At 38.8% G+C, this 20747-nt stretch overlaps 1 protein-coding gene across 1 annotated transcript in view; it reads right to left on the bottom strand.

Annotated features, from left to right (window-relative positions):
- Positions 1–9031: 9031 nt before the first annotated feature.
- The window catches only part of slc4a3 (solute carrier family 4 member 3), a 379295-nt gene continuing 367579 nt past the window's right edge, over positions 9032–20747 (bottom strand). Inside the window, exon 24 of the mRNA XM_067444496.1 lies at positions 9032–9156. The gene's annotated coding sequence lies outside the window, so the exon portion shown is untranslated. The remainder of the gene's footprint in view (positions 9157–20747) is intronic.

Genomic DNA, 20747 nt, shown 5'->3' with positions numbered 1-20747 from the left:
TATATATATATATATATATATATATATATATATATATATATATATATATATATATATATGTATATATATATATATATATATATATATATATATATATGGCCTCTAAGTCACAGGTCAGTCACAGAAGGACAAAATAATATACAGTCAAAATAATATAAGATTGACAGGCCAGATGTTGGCTCATCCGTAATGGATTTCTCTTCTTTTTCCACTGATGTCTTTAATGGAATGTATCAGTCTAACTCAACTTCAATGCTTTCAGCAGGCTGAGTAAATGTCAGTATCATTTAGTAAAGTTATGACTGTGAGCTTCAGTTCATCCAGCCAGCAGGGTTGCAGAGAAGTTTTCTTGTAATGATCTTTTTATGAGTGTAATTTCATCCTCAGCACTAAACAGCAACTTGGTGCTTAACTACTGTGGATATCAGATAAAGTTACACACAGATCCTCTTTTTCATATGGCTCTGTTTACACTGACGCACTGAAGACAATCTGCATGTGACATAGCTGAGACATTTTATGGGTTTTGGCTTCAAGTTTTACAGCAACTAAAAAGGATACTAGTCTTTTTCAACCATATGACGCAAAAACGTAATGACAAACCTCTGTGTGGTACAAACAATGAAGCACAGAAAAAAAGGGGAGGAAAAATCAATGACTACAGGTGGATTCATAGGCTAAGTAGACACTGCAAAGTGTTAGAAGTGAACAGAATTCAATGTGAAAATCTTACATTACCATTCAGTGGGTGTACAGAAGGAATCACTCCAGACAATGCAATAGGCCTATAAAGTGTAACAGGTCCTGTCCACTTTTTCAGCAGCCTTGGTTCTGGAAGTTTTTTTTAATTTTTACTCAAATTTTTACCATGGAGATTTTAAAAAAAGTCTTTGTTTAAGCAATATAATCTAAAACAACCGCTACGAGGTCAGTCACAATCACAAATTGGACCAAAAGACAAAGATACAAGAGTGCATACTTAAAGGGTTAGTTGACCCAAAAATGTAAATTCTGACATTATTTACTCACCCTCATGTTGTTCCAAACCCGTAAGGACAAATTAAGATATTTTTTTTAGGAAATCTGAGCACTGAAATGTTATTTTGGTGTTATTTAATTCGCATGTTTCCATTCTCTGAATGATGGAGATTTCTTTGCAGAATCCTGGGTAATGTAGTTTCTCACTAGGATTCTCAAGATTCTCTGTTAAAGATGATTATTTAAAAAAATAAGTTGAAATAATGCAGGCTGATGCTTTCAACAAAAGTTGAAACAGACTGCACAGACAAACGGCAGCAAACAAGTTGGCCATTGGATTTTGAATTTTATGAAAAATTACTTATGTTCACACTTCCCCAACAGACACAGAAGAACTTATATATACATATATATTAACTAATAAAAATAAAAGATTGCAGCTTTCAGACACATTTTATAATTAATTTGAGGCCATTTGTATGGCATTAAAGGGATAGTTCACCCAAAAATTAAAATTAGCCCATGATTTACTCACCCTCAAGATGTGTATATGACATTCTTCTTTCAGACAAATTCAATCAGAGTTATATTTATAAAAAAGTCCTGGCTAATACTAGCTTTATAATAGCAGGGATTGTTGCTCTGTTTTTGAAGTCCATAGAAACGTAAAAATCTGTCTGTCAAATAACGTGCTCCACACGGCTCTGGGAGGTTAATAAAGGCCTTTTGAAGCAAATCGTTGCGTTTGTGTAAGAAAAATATCCATATTTAAAACGTTTTTAATTAAAGTTCCGGCCGATCGCCTTCCGTGTAAAAGTGTTGAAAATGCCTTCTCTGAGTTCAAGAAGCGTACATGACGTCTGATGAGCGTAACTGGTAGTGTAAGCCTTTGAACTGCAGAGGCACTTTCAACCATTTTTCCATAATCTGAATACGGAAGGCGATTGGCCGAAACGTTACTTTTTAAAGTTTTAAACATGGATATTTTTCTTACACAAACGCATCAATTCACTTCAGAAGGCATTTATTAACCTCCCGGAGACGTGTGGAGCACATTATTTGACGGACAGATGCATTTTTATGAACTTTAAAAACAGAGCAACAATCTCTGCCATCATAAAGCTTGGATTAGCCAGGACTTTTCTTAATATAACTCAACTTGTATTCGTCTGAAAGAAGAATGTCATATATACCTAGGATGGCTTTAGGGTGAATAAATCATAGGCTAATTTTAATTTTTGGGTGAGCTATCCCTTTACCTTCTTGCAACCTTCTTTGAGTCTTTTTGCAACACGAGAGTGCATCTATGTAACGATTTACATGGATGCTCCAGCGTGCTCTCGTGAATATCTCTTTGCTCTTTCTCTAGAATTGTCTTCTGATTTGTCCCAAAACCTGCCATTTTCACTACAATTACTTAGCACGCCCAGCAACTACAGGCAGTCTTTGTAAGGAACTTGCCTCACCACCATGGCAACAGGTTGTGTCCAGGTTATATTACTTTGAGTTTGTTGTTGTTTGTTGGAAAATCATACCAAACTACTCAGATATTCCACGACCCAACAAATGGTGATTTAACATGTTCAGTCAGGTGAAAAACGGCAACCATTGGCAACAGAGACTGACAGGGGAAACACACTGATCCAACAAATAACGAAAGACTTGTTTGTTTTTTGACATTTATTGGTTTAGTGTGAATTGGCCTTAAAGGTTTATAAGTTATTGTACAAAATAAATTCCCTTATGGATAACATTAATGACATTTTTACCTTCAGAACGCACTCTCTCTCTGTTGGGAACAGGAGATTTGCTACTGGCAGTTTTTTAGTAAACTTCTGTTGTCCGAAGCACTGTGTTTTGCTACTTAGTATTTATTTATTTTTGTTTATTTATTTATACAATTTTTAAATCAATATTTCACAGCACTGAAAGAATTACATTTATAATCAATATTACTTTTGTTGATTTTTTTCACACAGCTTGTTGCAATACTTTATGTGATCGTTTTCTCTGGGAAGGATACTTTGTCCAAAACAATGTGTCCTAGACCTTTTGGAACAGCCTTCACTCTGAGAACACAACTCTAAGGTCCTGCCTACTTTGAGAGCACTTCGAGTTTTGGAACAGAGCCCTTGAGACTATCCAGTTAGACAACTGGCCCATGATGGCCCATGTCTAACAGAAAACCAAACTAAAAAGCATATGTGCAAACAAATCCAGAGCAAAGGACCATTTAATGGCAAACATTGAAGTCTGCAGCACTCCAGATGCCGTCCAAACCCAAACGTGTCAGAATGGCTCCTATACGAGGACAGATTGCGGAAGTTTGACTATTTCATCTGTTTGCTTAGTGACCTCATTTCAAAATGAATAATTAATAATGAAGGTGGAGAAATGATCTCGAAGAGATATCTCTGTCATTTGATGGCTTTACCTGGCATGAACTCTCTCTTCCTTTCTCTTATTCGCAAAAGTAGAATGATAGAGCGAGGCAGAGAGAGAGCGAGGCAGAGAGAGAGAGAGAGAGAGAGAGAGAGAGAGAGAGAGAGAGAGAGAGAGAGAGAGAGAGAGAGAGACAGAGAGAGAGAGAGAGAGAGAGAGAGAAGGGGGAGACATTTTAGATGCATATTCCTCTACCATCAGCATTATATAACCTCTTTTAGCAGACACTTCTTTTTTAATATTTAATAACCTGGTGTTCTATTGCCAGAATAATGGAAAACTTAACTTTTTATTCCTCGAGGATCACAGGGCTGTCTTTGGCAAGTGCAAGAGCAAATGTTCTTAAAGTGACAACTGCCATTGCAATTGTTTAGCATTACCTTAGCCAAGTCAAAGAAAAAAGAAGAAAAAAAAAACCTTTTTTAAAAAAAATCTAACTAAACTTTTCCCACTATTCTTCCATGTCTCAAAATGTATTTATCAAACAAACACAATGATTTATCTCTCATCCACTCATGATTTATTTATTTTTGTATCACTTTGCTTACATGATCGGTGGAAATATGCGCGAACTGCACACACACACACCAAACACACAAATGCTCTTAAAACACAACGGCAACAAGAAATTTATGTTATGGCCTGCCGACAGGCTTACGTTTTGGTAGCTCGTCTGGTAAACACATAGCCCTGGGAAGTTGATCCCGATCCCGATCTTGACCAACAAATAAAAGATTATCCAGCCTGTGACAGCGTGCTGGTATGCTCTGTTAGACATGTCATGTACACACATAATCAATACAATCTGTAATACTATCACATATAAAAAATATATTTTACTCACATAAGTGTGTTGCACCATTCCTGCTGAATCCAATATAGAAGGCACATCATTATGTTTTAATCTCAGTATGTCTGCAAATGCTATGCTTTCTTTGGCATGTTTATTGCTCAATAAACTTTAGCTCCACAATTCAGTGGGTGGGAATACAGAAGCAGTGAACACATAGAGGTGGCGTTACACCCTTTTAATACGTCATTGGTTTGAGAGCCTCGTTTTCTGGGCCTGGTGTCTATAAAAGCTTTTCTTTTACTAACAGACATTTTCAGAAACTTATAGGATATTCTTATATTACCATGACCTGTCATATATCAAAAGCTCAAGGGAAATTTGATTTCTCAACAACTGTAATCTGGAACTCATGCTACATCATACACTAGAATGCCAGTCTCTAAAAATGAACACACATACGACAGCTAGTGGAAGTTAGATGTTACAGTTTATAAAGTTTTAAATACGGATATTTTTCTTACACAAGTGCATCACATCACTTCAGAATGCCTTTATTAACATCCCGGATGGGCAGATTAATGGACTTATGGACTTCAAAACAGAAACAGGCATTCACTGCCATTATAAAGCTTAAAAGAGCCAGGACATGTTTAAATATAACACCTAATTGAATTTGTCTAAAAGAAAACAAGTCAGATACACCTAAGATGACGTCACTGTAAAAAAAAAAAAAAAAGTCTCTAATTGAACATTTTCAAAAAAATTCAGTTCTGTTAATTAATGCAATTTAATTAACAGAAATTCAATTTGGCTAACTGAAAAATGTAGATGTGATCATTCACTAAAAAAAATTCAAGTGGTTTTTTTTTTTTTTTCATTGTTGAGGGTAAGTAAATCATGGGCTAATTTACATTTTTGGGTGAACTATGCCTTTACTTTTATTAAACACTTACGAAAACTATTTTCATGTGCTAGGAGATTGGTTTGATATGTCTGCAATGTTGCACAGTGAACTGTCTAGAACATCATAAGATGCATGAAAGCACCCAAAAGCATAACAACTGCCTCAGCATGAAAGCATAAAGACCTCATGTTGAACTTTTTTAAAAATTATATTTTATTGCCAGCACTCTATGTACTCTTCTAAATGCCAGGTTACTGCTAAAACAGAAGTGCCTTTCTCTTGCTGTCAATACAGTAATCCATTATGATAAGAACATTGTTTCTCTGCCTTCGCCAGCGCTTATTAGCCATAGTTAAACCATAGTTGCAGTAGTATGCTATTACTGTCAAATCCTGCACGGTTCTGCCAGGCAGCAATGTGGCCTGATTACACTATGTTCTGGTAGGGTGCTGTGAAGCTGCAGGTGTCGGGGAAGGTTCCAGCTTCTGAGTTTGATCGCTGCACCCAGCACTGTAAAAAAACGCTGGCACTGCGGTCTCTCCTGGTGCGCGAGCATTGTCTGCAGGATGAAAGTGGACACAATGGCACAGCAGGCTGAGGGTTGGAGCAGGTCTGCGATGGCAGCTGCAAGGGCGCACACACCGCTTCAGTGGCACTTGAAAAGGGCACGAACATTTATGAGACTGAACACGGAGACGAAAGGAATAACTGCATATTTAAAAAGAACACAAGCCTACTTTCGGCCTCCTCGCCCAGGAAGATGGACCAGCGTGCTCATGGATAAATCACATTGTGTGTGCATGGAGCGGCCAAACTTCAGCCGTAAGTGCTCCGGCCGTCTCCCCTGCAGGCAGCTTCCATAAAAGGCCACATCAGGGAGATGCTATGATGTCATTCCCCCACCGTCAGTATGGCTCGCGCGCTGTCGGGAATGTGTTTGACCCCTAGCGCCTCAGCACTTCCATTCTCTGCAGCTCCGTGCATTACCTCATCGAAACACGCACGTTTCTCCCCACAACTGCTTTCCTATTCTTTTTAAAGGGGTCCTATTATGCTTTTGAGCATAAAATGCTTTTTAAAAGCTTTTGGGGCATTAAAAAATGATCTGCAAGGTTACAAAGCTCAATGTTCACTCCGAAGGGGGATATTTTATTTAACAGAATCCACTCTCAAAGAACTACAATGAACGACTCGTTTGGACTACAACACGTTTTTGTTTTTTTGTTTTTTCAGATCTTGTAAAGTCACAGTGTTACTCATTTAAATAATCTCATGGAATAAGCAAAAAAAGGTTGCGAGGCCTGGTTGAGCTGCGTTAGAACGACAGTGTTGTCCCTGTGTCAGAGACACATTTTCCACCGTGTTTCCAAAACTCCTGTGTTTAAAGGTCCATACACACCGAGTCTGAAATTCTCATCTCTTTCCCAGCAGTGTTTAAAAAAAAAGTTGCCAGCCACCTCCAGGGCTTTTGATCATTTTGACAAAAATGCAATGGCCCATAGAATATTTAGTTGCATGAATATAGGAGCATGCAATATATCAAAAGAAAGAACTGTCCCTCTGCTTTTAAACAAAAACAAAATTATTCTTGCTTCATGCATTCCTTTTTAAATGCAAGTTCCAATTATACGGTTCATGTAGTTGCTACGACGTAAACAAAGTGCACAGCTTTGCCTCTGCTCACCTGCTAGCTAACATTACAGTATTGAGGTAGTATTTACTGTAGCTTTTGTAAGCGGTTTGGAGGGGCTTAGCCCCAGGGTAATTGTAACGGGTTTGCAAAATCTTGTATTTTGCTTGTTCACTCTAGCTACAGTTTTCCATATCAAACCAAAATATCCCCTTTCATTTACCTCAAGAAAACGTAGCTAAAGGTAAGCAGGTAATTAAAAACAACTTTTGACTCTGTATCACGATTCACGACTAAAGTTGCCGATGCAGGAGCAGCGCGCAGTGTTGTATTTTTACATTTGCCGCGTTTGCAGAGTGCAACTGATCCGCGGCTGTATACCACAATCACAGCATTTATTCATTATTTTTATTTCAAATGTAAAAGTTGTTAGGCTACTGAACAAGGCTTAGGCTAATTGTCATCATTGCAATTCTGATCTTGTACACTCTTTCATAATGACACGTATCACTAATAAACAACATTTTATTAAATTCCTTTATTCCAATATCTTAATATTTATGTAGCCTTTAAGCCGGGTGCACACTGTGCGATTTTGGCCACGATTTGGCCGTCTGGGACCAATTTAGCAAATCCTAAAAGATTCCTCAGATCCTAGGCAAAAATCTGACGTCTTTGGTCGTTAGTTTGACATGTTCACCGGCAGCCGATTAATGAGCGCTGCGATCAAATTTTACCTCAGACGAAATTCTGGCAGTGTCAGAAGATTTGGCACAGAATCCTGCAGTGTGACTTCTCCTATGACAACAGTCAAATATCTCGGTTTTTCAAGACAAACTATGACTAAAACGAGTACTAGAGATTTATTTGTAGCCAGCATTTCAGCCCCGCGTGTAATGCAGCTCACTGTCACTGAACGCGTCATTCATTGATGATATAAAACTCCGGGTGAGTTTTCTTACAGTGTGACATGGCGATCATGTTCGTACAGTCTGACAAGGGACATTCGCAAAGGATTTTGAAAAATCGCACAGTGTGCAGGACCCATTAGATATAAGTGGCAAAACATTTAAACATATGTTATAGTCAATGTTAAAAATCACAAACATTACAATAGACAAAAAAGCATGTCTTTTATTTTGTAAATATTATTTTTTATTTTTATACAATAAATCCAGCAGGACATAAAGAACTTCGTTTCCACTTCCAACTTTTTCCACCTCCAAGAAAGGAGGAAGGACGACTGATATCCATTATGTCTTCTTATTTAGCTAAATGCCAGATATGGTGTTGTTTTCCTTGCTTTACCCGAGGCAAAAAGCCTCATGATGACATTGAAACAGAGTAGAATTATAATGGATATTCAATTTATATGCGCCTGTGGTGAAATGACTAGATTTTCGCATCAGTACATGTTTATGTTAATGCGAACAATGCGGTGTCACTTTAATTCAGCACATTCAGCACAAAAAAAAAATAAAAATAGCCTTGGTTGCGGAAACTATCGCCTCACTGCTCTATATGCACGTTCAGTTCAGGGGGGGGGGGGGGGGGGGGGTGAAATGCTGATTCATGCATACTGAGCTTTTTACACTGTTAAAGACTTGGATTCCCATCCTAAACATAGACAAAGTTTCAAAAACTAATGTTGGACGTTTGATGGAGTATTTCTGTTTTAAAATACTCCTTCCGGTTTCTCACAAGTTTCGGAGAGTTTTTTTTCGAGTATGGCTCGGCTTGACGTTAATAAGAGCGGAAGGTCCTTGTATGGGCCGTACGGGCTCTTCTCCCGGTAGGGTGCGCGCGCACGTGACTAGAGCGAGAGAGGAAATGCACGCCCATAAACACTCTCTCAGGTGAAGATCCAGTCGTCGTTATAGTCCGCGCCACGCTCCACTTTATTCCTATGGGTGACATCAAGCGACTTCAACGCTTCAGAACAGCATTCCGGGAAGGCAGCACTGCATTTGAACCGATTTGAACGCAGAAATGACGGGAAGCTTCACAACATCGCTTAAGTCACGTCGCAAAGTGGATTTTCACGGTCACTACTGTCACAGGACTTCACCAAATCATACCAAAGAAGTGTGTTTTTGACGGAGCGGTCCCAGCGATAAAGGTTCGGTCCTGCTTTTGAAGCAGCCGGTGAGTAAAACTGCTTCAAATGTCTATGCTGTTGGCTATCGTCGCGTGAGTAAACATCAGTAAACGACACGATCGCGTGCTTCGTTGTTGTTCTATGTATAACGTTACACTAGTCTGATGTGCAAAACCGTTTTGCTTGCTACTGCTAAGGTTTAGTCGCATACAATAGTCCATAAACCGAATCATGTCCTCATAAACTGCGAGTAAACACACACAAATGTTGACAGGCCACTAAATACAGTACATACCACAGAGACGGACGTCCTGCTGTTGCTGTTTCTCCTGTTCAATTTATTTCAGCTTCCGAATGATTCTGGATCATATATCTATTAGCTGAGATCAATAGCCATGGGTTTCTCCACGCTTGAGGACGTCACCGCTTTGTGCGCTCGTCATTCTTTAGCTCCGCCCACACGATACGCCTCCAGGCGCTCGTTTTTTTCCGGAAAGACTCGGTACAGCCTATATTTCTTTTATAAATATAATAAAACTAAAGACTTTTCGGAGATATGAAGGATGCAATACTACTCTATAGGTACTCAAGATTGACATGAGATTGAGTGAAACTGAGTGTTTCACCCCCCCCCTTTAACATGGGTACGGGAAAAAAATACGCACCGCATACGCACTGCAAACGGAGTGTATGTGAAACGGGCGTCACTTTCAGCGGCACTACGGTCTTAGCGCTCTGAAAGCTGCCACAGTTCACACCAATGCAACGAGACGGGGCGGTGCATCTGATAGCACAACTCTCTGTCCAACTTCGGACTTTTCGGCTATTTTTGGTAGCTGGATATATATAATTTGTTGCTTCTAAATATGAGGATACGGTTATTGATAAATCAAATGGTTATTGTTGTTCTTATTATAATTTAGGGGGGCATAGGAACATTTTGCGGTAGCTTCAGCCTCCCTAAAATAGGCCTAACGACGTCCCTGTTGTGATCGATACTATTTGTATTACCCTATTTTTCCAACAAGTTTCACAACTAAATGGTGTATAATAATTTCTAAAATGTATAAGAAAATTACACACACAAAAATACCACTCTAAAACCTGTTAAATCTGTGCTTTCAAAGCCTGTGCATGAAATCTGTTCTGAACGCTCTTCTTGTTTGTTAACATTCTTAAGTCTGAATCAGGCTTGAATTGGTTTGAAATTGCTGCCATCATTAACATTTACATCTGAGTAGAGCTTGCGGTTATGGTACGCGGCTTAACATTTCCTGAGCAAGCGCCAAGCCCTGCCAATCACAGCACACTGGGCCAGATAACCAATCAGAGCACTTTTTTAATTTATTGTATTTAATTAATTTATTTATTTATATTGGCTTCATCGAAACAGGAACGTTAAAATGAAGTAACAAATTTGACTAACCTTAATAACATTAAAAACAGCAACATTACATTCCGTGTGTGACCCCAAATCAAATATTTAATTATTATTTCTGAAACCTGTTTGAAAGCAGTTTTGTTTTGGCAATTCTATTTCTGCTACTAGTGGCAGAGAAATGACATACTTCATTTTTAATAATATAAGTGGAAATCAACTGTAAAATATATTTTGGCACACAAATGCCATCACTATGTTTCGTTTTATTTGTAATGTGAATTTTTGGCAATCACAGCTGCCAGTTTTTATACCGTAAATTTAACAGGATTTTTTTTGCACTGCACAGTCCTCAGACCTCTTGTCTCGGCTGTCTGTGTTCATTAGCCCTGACGAGCTCTAGCAGAAATGGCAGAAGAAGAGGTCTCACTTCCTGGAGCCTGATCCAGGGCTGTTAAGTGGGAGTGTGTGAGAGGTCTGGTGTTTCCAGATAATGGGAACTTAGAATCTGACGGCCCAGGAACAGCAAAGCGAGCCTCGTAAATCAAACTTTAATTTCCACTCTGTTCCCGTCGGATCCATCAACGCAGCAGGATTACTCATATTCTTGATTCAGATTTATGATTGTTAAAGCCTATGACGGACGAATCTTACAAGAACAAACCCTCACAATGAGTTCAGAACCTCATTTATTTTAAACACCACCAGAAATTGTCACTATGCAATCTCAGTTTTTATTAACTTAAAAAAAGAAAGAATTCCAGTGCCAATTATGGCTTCTTATCTTTTTGGATAAAAAGCATATTAAAGGGGTGGTGAATTGAGAAATCAACTTTCCCTTGAGCTTTTAATATATATCCTGTAAGTTTCAGAGCTGAAAACTTCCTAGTTAGTCAAAGAAAAGCTTTTATAGACAACAGGCCCAGAAAACGATCATGTTCGCATCTTGACGTCATTGAGTGACGAAACACCACCTCTACAGAATAATAAGCACCTATTATTCAGAAGACCCGCCCACCAACTCATGGGATCACGCAAGCCAGCAGCAATAAACATGCTGAAGAAGATAGCAAGATATGTCACATGCTTGTCCTGTCTTGTGTGCACATGTGGGTTTTGTTATGTTGAGCATGGGCTCGTGTCTGTTAGATCCCTCCCCCCTTGTTATCTCGTTATTGGTTTCATTTGTCCCACCTGTTCCCTCTTGATTTCTTCCCTTCTTAAGTTCCTTGTGTTTGTCAGTCCTGGTCGGATCGTTGTACTGTCTACGTGTCCCGTTTTCCCCGTGACCCTTCCTGGTATGTGTTTTGTATATTATTATTCTGTTTATGTGTTTTCCCCCCCTCGTGGGTTTTTGCTTTAAGTTTATTTTATTTGTTAATAAATATCTCCTTTTTTGCACTTGGATCCTCGCACCAGTTTTTCATTGTATCAACCAAGTTATTGTTGAAGAACACAGTCGCTGCATAAGCTTCCTTCAGATCCTCATATTAGGAATGTGTAGTTGAACTTTATTTTTAATGAAGTTCCAGCCCACGTGGGGAAGACATGTGTTCACTTTATTTTACTGTGGAATCATTTGTAAACAAGTCTCAGGTCGAGCTGGATTTGCAGACATATTGAGATTAAAGGTCCCATGACATGAAATTGTCATTTTATGAGGTTTTTCAACATTAATATGAGTTCCCCTAGCCTGAATTTTGTCCCTTAAGTGGCTAGAAATGTTGATTGGTGTGGCCTCGCTTTATATTAGGTGGCCTTAAGCTATGTTCTTATTTTAAAAAATAAGTACAATGTACTTACTGTGTTCAAATTGTATTGTAAAACACCTTTGCTGATATTGAGGTGGGATATGGGTAAAGTTAAGAACAGGTGTGGTGGTATGGGTAAGTTTAAGGGTAGGGTTAGGTGTAAGGGAAGTGCCAACTGTGTAATTACAAATGTAACTACAGAAATGAATTACAGACGTAATTACATGCAGGTATTTTTTAAAACGTAAGTACAATGTAAAAACATGTATGTACACAATAAGTGCATTGTATCAAATGATTAATTACAATGTTAGTACATAGTAGTTAAGGCCACCTAATATAAAGTGGGTCCATTGGTGTAAACTGAGTTCTGGCTGTCTTTCTCTGCCTTTGAGAAAATGAGAGCCCAGACGAGCTGATCTTGAATTCTCCTGTTATGACGTCATACCAGGAAAGGTTACCTTCTCTTCCTCTGCTTTATCCACCCAGAGAATTATCAGAGAATGGATTCAGTTTATCAGTCTTAATGTATTCATGCCGTCTGTTTGCTGTTAGCTGTGGTAAAAAAAAATTGTCCCCCTCCCTCTCTCATTTCTGTCAATAGGGGGGAGGGGGAGATGTGAGGGAGATGTTTCAGGCGGGACTTTTAACTACACCGAGTTGGAATACTCTCAGAAGTGCTATTCCGCCACACATTATAGTTCTCCTTTTTAATCCGCTTAGAAAAGCGCTACATTTTATTTTATGTCACCATACTTGATCGTTCAACTAATTCGTGTAACTGTATTTAAATAGGTGGAAACGTGGAGGTGTTTGGTCGCTTCTAACCTGATCTCTGTTTGGTACCATAGTGAATTAACTGGGCTTAGTGGGCTAAGCTAAATGCTATCAGATCGTCACCGCGTGTCAGAGCGATTAAGTGCACACACCTGAGACGAGAGAAGTATGTATTAACTCGTTTTAGTTAAAGGAATAACATAGTTTAATATGAAAAGGCGGTGAAGTATCCCTTTAAAACACAATGCTGTGCCTTCTATATTGGATCCAACAGGAATGGTGCAGTACACTTAGTAAAATGTCTTTTTATATGTAATAGTAGTCCCTGGGATATGTGGTTTCCAGACAGGCTACCAAAACGTCGGCAGGCTGGTGAATCTCAAATAGTGAAATAATATTCCTTTCTTGATCTGGGCTCAGCTTATATCCACCGATTGGATGGGCCAAGTAATACAAAAATAATATTCCAATCAATCGCGGGTGGATGAGAAATAAATCATTGTTTGTTTGATAAAGACGTTTGCGAGCCCTGTGATCGACAGAATCATTCCTGTTGCCGCTTTCAAAACAATCCGTCCCTCATGTGAACTGAACTGACAGGGGAGCTGAAGCTCATTAAATATGCAAATCTTATCCAATCCTAGTCGTGGGCGTTTACTTCCAAGTCTCCAGTGAGGCACGCCCATCAAAACCCAGCGTTCAGGAGAGAACCGCAAAACCAGTGTAGAAAATAGCCTATTACTTATTAGTTATGATGTTTTTGAATGTAAAAACCACACACACTTCATTAGTTCACTTTAGACTAAAGTATAAAAAATAAAAAAGCCAATTCATGACACCTTTAAGTGTAACATGCTTAATTTATAAATTAAGGGGGGGGGGGGTGCTGGGTTTTATTTACATGGTACATAAAGGTCTGAACAATCACTTTCTGATTAACAAAATAGCTGTACTGGTTCATTTCAAAGATTTTAGCAAACAAAGGCCTATATGTTAATCTTCAGAAGATTGTGACATATTTAGTTGTGTCTTGGCCCATAACAGTATATGGGTTTGAAGCATGACACGACAAAATTATAACAATATTTTCATTTTGGGTGAACAGTTTTTTACATAATGCAAATCTCTCTCTTTCCCCTTGATTGTTCCGAGTCCATTTATCATAGCTACACATGCAGAGAATGAAACAGACAGGCCTCTATCAGTCAAAAGACTTACTGCTTAAAGGACGCCCCCTTCGCCAGCAATCTCGTCTGACATGTTGTTTTAGACCCCACGAGCAGTCTGTAAGTGAGAACTGTTAAAATATCTCTTCATTGTGAGTCTCTTCTGCCAACAAAAATAGTGTGGACTCATCTGTCAAGGTCTGTCATCTAATACTACAAGCGATATTTCATTCATCCTGACCAAATGTTTAAGAGAGCATAAGTATTAAGAGACATGGTGGAAAACTAAATGACATAAAGACCTTTCAGAGTGATGATTGAGAAACGATCATCATTATACTGAATACTTTGAAAATGATACATTCAATAGCTTTGAAAAATGCATGCAAATGACCTCTTGATATATATATATATATATGTGTGTGTGTGTGTGTGTGTGATGTTTTATATAAATAATGTATTATGCTTATCATGGAAATGTAATTGAGTAAAGAAAGCACGTACCAATTTCAATAGTCCTCAAGAGCTCTAGTGGGACTTTGGTCCATTGATACGTTTGGACAGCTTTATCGTGTTGCTGAAAGCTGAAGTTGCTCTGTGTTTATGTTTTTTGGGAGGGAACACACGTCTTCTCTCTTAATTACTAAGGACCAGCAGGTCCTCATTGAGCCATGAAGTCTCTATTGTTTGAGGAGTGGTTCCCCTGTCAGTCTTGGAGACCTCCTCACTTGAAGACAACTGGAATGAAAGACCAAAACCAACAGTTAGGCCAAACTATGTGAACACAAAAGTACAATATCATCATTATCGTCGGGAAAGCTAGCTTTAGCTCTAGCTCTAACTTTAGTTAAACGTAGCTAAACTACAATCACGCTTTTCCTTTGAAAAGTAGTCAGCTAATATAAAAGCTGCTTACAAGTGTTTACAGTGTTTTTCTTTCGTGTGTGTGTGTGTGTGTGTGTGTGTGTGTGTGTGTGTGTGTGTGTGTGTGTGTTAGTTTAAGAGGGATTCTGGGTACTTTTCAACCTGGCTAACTATACCACCTGAAGACAAGTTTAAACCAACTAAAGCCGAGTTCACACTGCCCGATTTTAGCCCTGATTTTGACTCGTCGACAAGTTTTGCGAAATCGCAGACAAATGCATAATCCTCCTCCATAATCTTTTTTTCTTCTTCTCCACAAATCAGCACACAAACAATCTCTAGCGTAAACTATCTGAAGTTTATAATTTTTAATAATAATTCCAAGTCTTGTGCGAGAACTCAGATCTGACGCACGTGTGATCTTGCTTTGGGAAAGGGAAACATAGTTTGCGCACCAGAGAGAGAGTTGTCGCCGATTGTTCCTCCTGTATAGTCCTGCAGTGTGAACCCCTGTCGCCGATCCATCGGTCAGTGTGAACACAGCAGTGACTGAATGCTACGCCAGATAGTCATGCAGTGTGAAAAGACCAGTGACCCAATGAGTTTGAAAATCATGCAGTCTGAACTAGGCTTAAGGGTTTGTTCACACATATCATCATATCATATGCCCGTGAAAAACTGCGTACCATATTCACGCCAAAACTAATTGTGGTGTGGTTCATCTGAAAAAGTGTAAAATGCTGGCTTCCACCATATGCAGGCTATGCACATACAAAGAGCGCATTTAGATATTGTTTTGGATGTTTGGTAAGTTCCATCTCAAAACAGGCAATACTTTATAAAAGCTGATTAATCAGGTTGTGAATGTATCCCTATGCCTTAAGGTTGGGTGATAAAAACACCAATCTAAAGGCTAAGCGGACCAGGAGCGACCGCCGGCCATCAGGGGGTGGAGGAGGATCGGGCCGTCCACCGGGCGTCCAGCACCATCGAATGGCACCGCGAGGAGGAGCCTCTCGGCTGGTGAGGACCAAGTGGCAGTGTGTCCGGGAACTGGACCATAATTTTATTTTTTTCTCCTCTCTTCAATCTCTCGTCCTGTCGCTCTGTCTCTGTTTCCCATTTATCTCGTCTCGTCTGTTCATACACCAGACATGTGAGATGCTGAGATTGGGCCCCCGGGGGGGAGTAGGCGCCATCTCAGGTGTACCCCCCCAGCCTGCAAGGGGTGATGGCGGTATGTGGCGAGGTGGACGAGCGAGAGACATGGGAGGGAGCGAGCGAGACCGTGGTGTGTGCACAAATGAGTGTCACCTCCGAGCCAAAAAATGATTGGCTCAAAGCTGATCTTATAAGGTAGTTGTCAAGCATCTCAGTCATACTTAAAGTGAAGTGAAGTGACTAAGTCTTAAGTGTCAGTTTTAGAGATGATTTATAACACTCTGCTGTGCCACGAACGGGATTTTGGATGATGACATAGGTATGGACCAATCACTGAATAGATTTTCTTATTTAAGAATATTCTCAGATAAATTCACTTTGAATGTTTACATTTAACACACCAATAATAATTTTTAAGAAAATAAATTATGATATACGCATTGGAAATTAAAGATAAACATGATTTCCATCATGTCCTACAAATTAAAATTTTTGAACCGGTGTACTGTTAACTGGTCTGCCTATACATAGCCTAGATTTTATTATAGAATCATCCCTGATGGATTCCAAAAGAAAACCGAATTGGCCAGAAGAAGCAGCTCTCCTGCTTGCTAAATTAGTCGAACAGCATTTATTTTTTATTTTTTATAAAAGGCAAGTTCAGCCCAACATTAACCAGCGCTGAAAAGGATGATGCCTGCTCTGTCCAAATGAACTGCTTGTTGTAAATACATTCTTCCTCTTCTGGAAGATTTGCGCACATCTCGGTCTCTGGGTTAGGTGCAACATTACTTATTATATAGGCAAAAGAATGTTTTAAAGGGACCATCAAAATAAAGTGAAACCCCATCTTAAATGTACAATTAACTCAATGTCAAATGCAAATATGCTGATAAATAAGTAATTTATCAGTATTTATGTCTTACTTTAACAATCTAAACATCCTTTAAATATGGTAAAACAATTTGACAAGTACATTTGCAGACCTGTAGCCTTCTTAATTATTTATCTTTAAAGATGTTTAGTTAATTCACTGGAAAACAAGACAGATAACATGTTCCTTTGCTGCCGTCCTTTCATAAGTGCTTTAAAATCAGACCAATCTTAGAACGGCTCATCATAAAATGACCAAACATGTTTGGGATCAGAGAGTGCACAGTATTTCAGCACGGGATAACGCCTGTCTCCCATAAGTACTCTGAGGCTCCATTACATTGACGTAGTGTATAGCACAGCTAATGACATATGGAGTCTGTTTTTTCTACCCAATTTGTTCAGGATGAGCTAAAGGGAGGAAATTTTAACATTGCTTCCGTTGTTTGTTATCTTTGGCCCCGAGGAAAAAATGCTGTGCTGTAAAGATTTCACCAGTCTAAACATGCTGCCCGGGGTCATGCTAGTTTTGGACTTCAGTGAATCTGTGAATGCTCACTGCTCAGACAAGGACTTCCAGTAGAGATGACCAGTGGGTTACTTTGGCTTTCAAGTACAACTTCTTTTGCGGCATTTCCTCTGAAATTAAAGGAATCGTTTCCCACAAAAATGAAAATGTTATTTTCATTAACTCACTCACATGTCATCTTTATTATGTATTAATTTCTTCCATTAAGCACAATAGAGGAGATGTTAGGCAGAATATGTGAGCTGAACTTTTCCATACAAAGAAAATACTCAACGTTTATGTCAAGCTCCAAAAAAAAAAAAAAGACAGTATGGGGGAAAAAATTAAATAAAATACGATGGAACTCAATTGAACCCATTAACTTTTTGGTTACAGACATTCCTCAAAATATGTTCTTTTTGTGTTCAGCAGAAGAAAGAAACTCATATAGGGTTGGAACAACTTGAGGCTGAGTGAATTATGACAAAATAACTATCCTTTAAAGTACACTATGAAACAAGATAACAATGAATGAACAACAAGCTCATTGGAGGAACATTTTAGGGTGAACAGTTTTGAAGCTACGATGCTTGTGGTTTTACAAAGAAGTCAGATATGCATCTGTGTCACCATAACCGCAGCCTACTCAGCAGGATTAGTGTAAGGTGATTTTAGGAACGTTTGTGGATGTTGGCTGATAACAGAAGGAAAAATAATCAAATTGTGACAACATATAAAAGTGGATTAATTCCTGTTTTATTAGACCTTGCACTGAACCCTTAGTTCAAGAAAGCAAATAAAGATTAAACACCCTGTATTAGTCAAAACTGTATCAATGTATTTGTGTGGAGAACCATAATTATTTTCTGTTTAAAGCTTCATCGGTGTGAGTATCTTGCAGGAAAACCAGGAGAATGCCTCATTCAGAAGATGAGAGAGACCTGACCATCATTTTTGTTTTGAATGGTTATTTCTGTCCTTATTTTGCCGTAGAAGCATTTCATGCATAGTTGAAGTTTATAAAACCTTATCCAACAATATTAAACAAAGTTAGAGTGTAAAAATGATGGCATCACACAAAACCTTGAATGTATAAACTAACTAATGTGCAATGCTCAGAGCAGCTGTGACAGACAATGTGTCTCACACATAATCTAATAAATAGAGTGATTAAAAATCCCCGTGGTCTTTTTTATGGGGTCAGAAATGGTTGTCATGCATTATCGAGCATGTGTTGCTTTTTATTCTAGTCTCAGAAAGCCAGGAATAGACTGGGACTAAAAAATAATGCTGACCTAATGCACACTACTGTCCATTTCAAAAGTTTGGGGAAAAAAATAATGCTTTTATTCATAAAGGATGCATTAAATTGATCCAAAGTGAGAGTAATATTTCCATTTCAAATAAATGATGTCCTTTCAAAAGTTCTTTTCATCAAAAATCCTGAAAGAAAAAAAAATCCACAAAAATATTAAGCAGCACAACTGTTCAACACAGTAGTTAATAAGACATTTCTTGCAGCAAATCATTATATAATATTGTGACACTGAAGACTGGCATAAGAATGCTGAAAATTCAGCTTTGCCATCACAGGAATAGATTACACTGTAAAATTATATTATCAATAAGTTATGACATATGTTTTAACATTGCTTTAACTCATCAAAATATGCAATGTTCAACTGTATAAGTTAAATAACATTCAACTAATTTTCAAAAGATTTTAATGAAATTTAAGTTACAATCACTTAAACTTAAAGTTAATTGTATTTAAAAAATGTAAAAGCAAATGTTTTTAAAGGTGTATATCTAAATAGCCAACATTATTTTTTATTTAAAATGATAGTTAACTATATTACAGTTTTATTGTATTTTTGATCAAATAAATGCAGCCTTGGTGAGCATAAGAGACTTATAAATAAATAAAATCTTACCGACATCAAACCAAAAGTTCACCTTCTCATTCCAATTCAAATTTAAATTCAAGTTCCTGTAAGGTTTAGTCAAATTTCAATTAATTAATTAAAAAGGTATCCAACTCTTAACATTGGATATTTATCAAATTTGTTTTTAGCAGGCAGTAGAGCGATGCTCCCTATAGCCAGCCCATTCCTGGAAAGAGAAGGGACTCATATGATCGCAGACAGCCATGACGTTATGCCAGTTTATCGCAAATATTTAGAGGAGTATCTTGGGAATTAAAGTTAAATAGAAGCTTTTAAGGGAGAAGTCAATCAGTTGATTGCATGATGGGGAGCAGGGACACTGGGACCTTGTGGATGACCTCACTCTCAGCCCCAGAACAACATGCCCATCCCTTCACTCTTAAATGCCGCAGGAGTTCAGCACACGTGTCCACAGCGTTAATATTTCACATGTAGGATATGTCTCAATGCAGAAAGCACTAGTGTGAGTGACAAGTGGTGATCAGAGACAAACCACTTGAAGAAGAACAATACTATCTCCAAACCATCTTCAATGTGCTGTTTGTGCAGCTTAAATGCCTGGGATTTCTCTCAAAGGCTATAAATATATACAGGTGTTTTTGCAGCATGGATAGCACTAGGTGGAGTGTTTCAAAACACTTTTTATAATAGCTGACTTCATGGGTGCAATCAATGGCTCTTTTCCAAACCTAGTGAGCAACCTTTCTCTCTGTTAAAAAAAGATAGCCTAGAACAACATGGGAAGTCAGTCAGGACTACCTTGCGTCTATGTTATAGGTAGCTATATTAAAAATGGTACATGGTGTCAGACACAGACGAGGACACAGAGGCATTAGTGCAAGTGCAAGGTTTATTAACAGACGTTTCGAACACAGGTGATACTTAGAAGGTTGGTGACACTCAGACGATGGACGATGAAGTTGAAGACGATGATGGTGGTGAAGACGAAGATGACGATGACATTGAAGACGAAGATGGGTACAGATGAGGGCTTCTTGGAAGGACAGGTAGTCAATGGTGGGATCAGTGCAAGACCAGACAATGGGAGTGAAGGTGAGCCGGGTTGATATAGTGGTGACTGGTGATGGTGCCCAGGTGTTCAGAATGATGGTGATTGGGAATGAGTGGGCGTGGCAGTGACTGATGATTGTGAGGGCGTGACCGTACCCCCTCCTCCATGGGGGGCTCCTGATGGCTGCGACGGGGTCTCTGGTTGTTCCACTCAGCACCAGGATTAGAGCACTTCACTGGATCACTCACAGGATTGGAGCACCTTCACCACGCTGTCCACCGAGGTTCCTGCGTTCGTCTTCATCATCTTGTGACCGTCTGACCCTGTGTTCGTCGTGGCTTGTGCCCATCAAAATAAAGAGCTTTTGCATTTGCATCCACTGTCTGTGTATCATTACAGAATGATCTGACCATCGATGGATGCAGCAAGCGCTACAAGTTGGGACAAATTCGCCTCCCGTAGTATT

This window comes from Pseudorasbora parva, chromosome 5 (assembly GCF_024679245.1).
Source record: "Pseudorasbora parva isolate DD20220531a chromosome 5, ASM2467924v1, whole genome shotgun sequence".
Classification (NCBI taxonomy): domain Eukaryota; kingdom Metazoa; phylum Chordata; class Actinopteri; order Cypriniformes; family Gobionidae; genus Pseudorasbora; species Pseudorasbora parva.
Note: the sequence above shows the minus strand (reverse complement) of the source record. Positions and strands in the feature narration are given on the sequence as shown.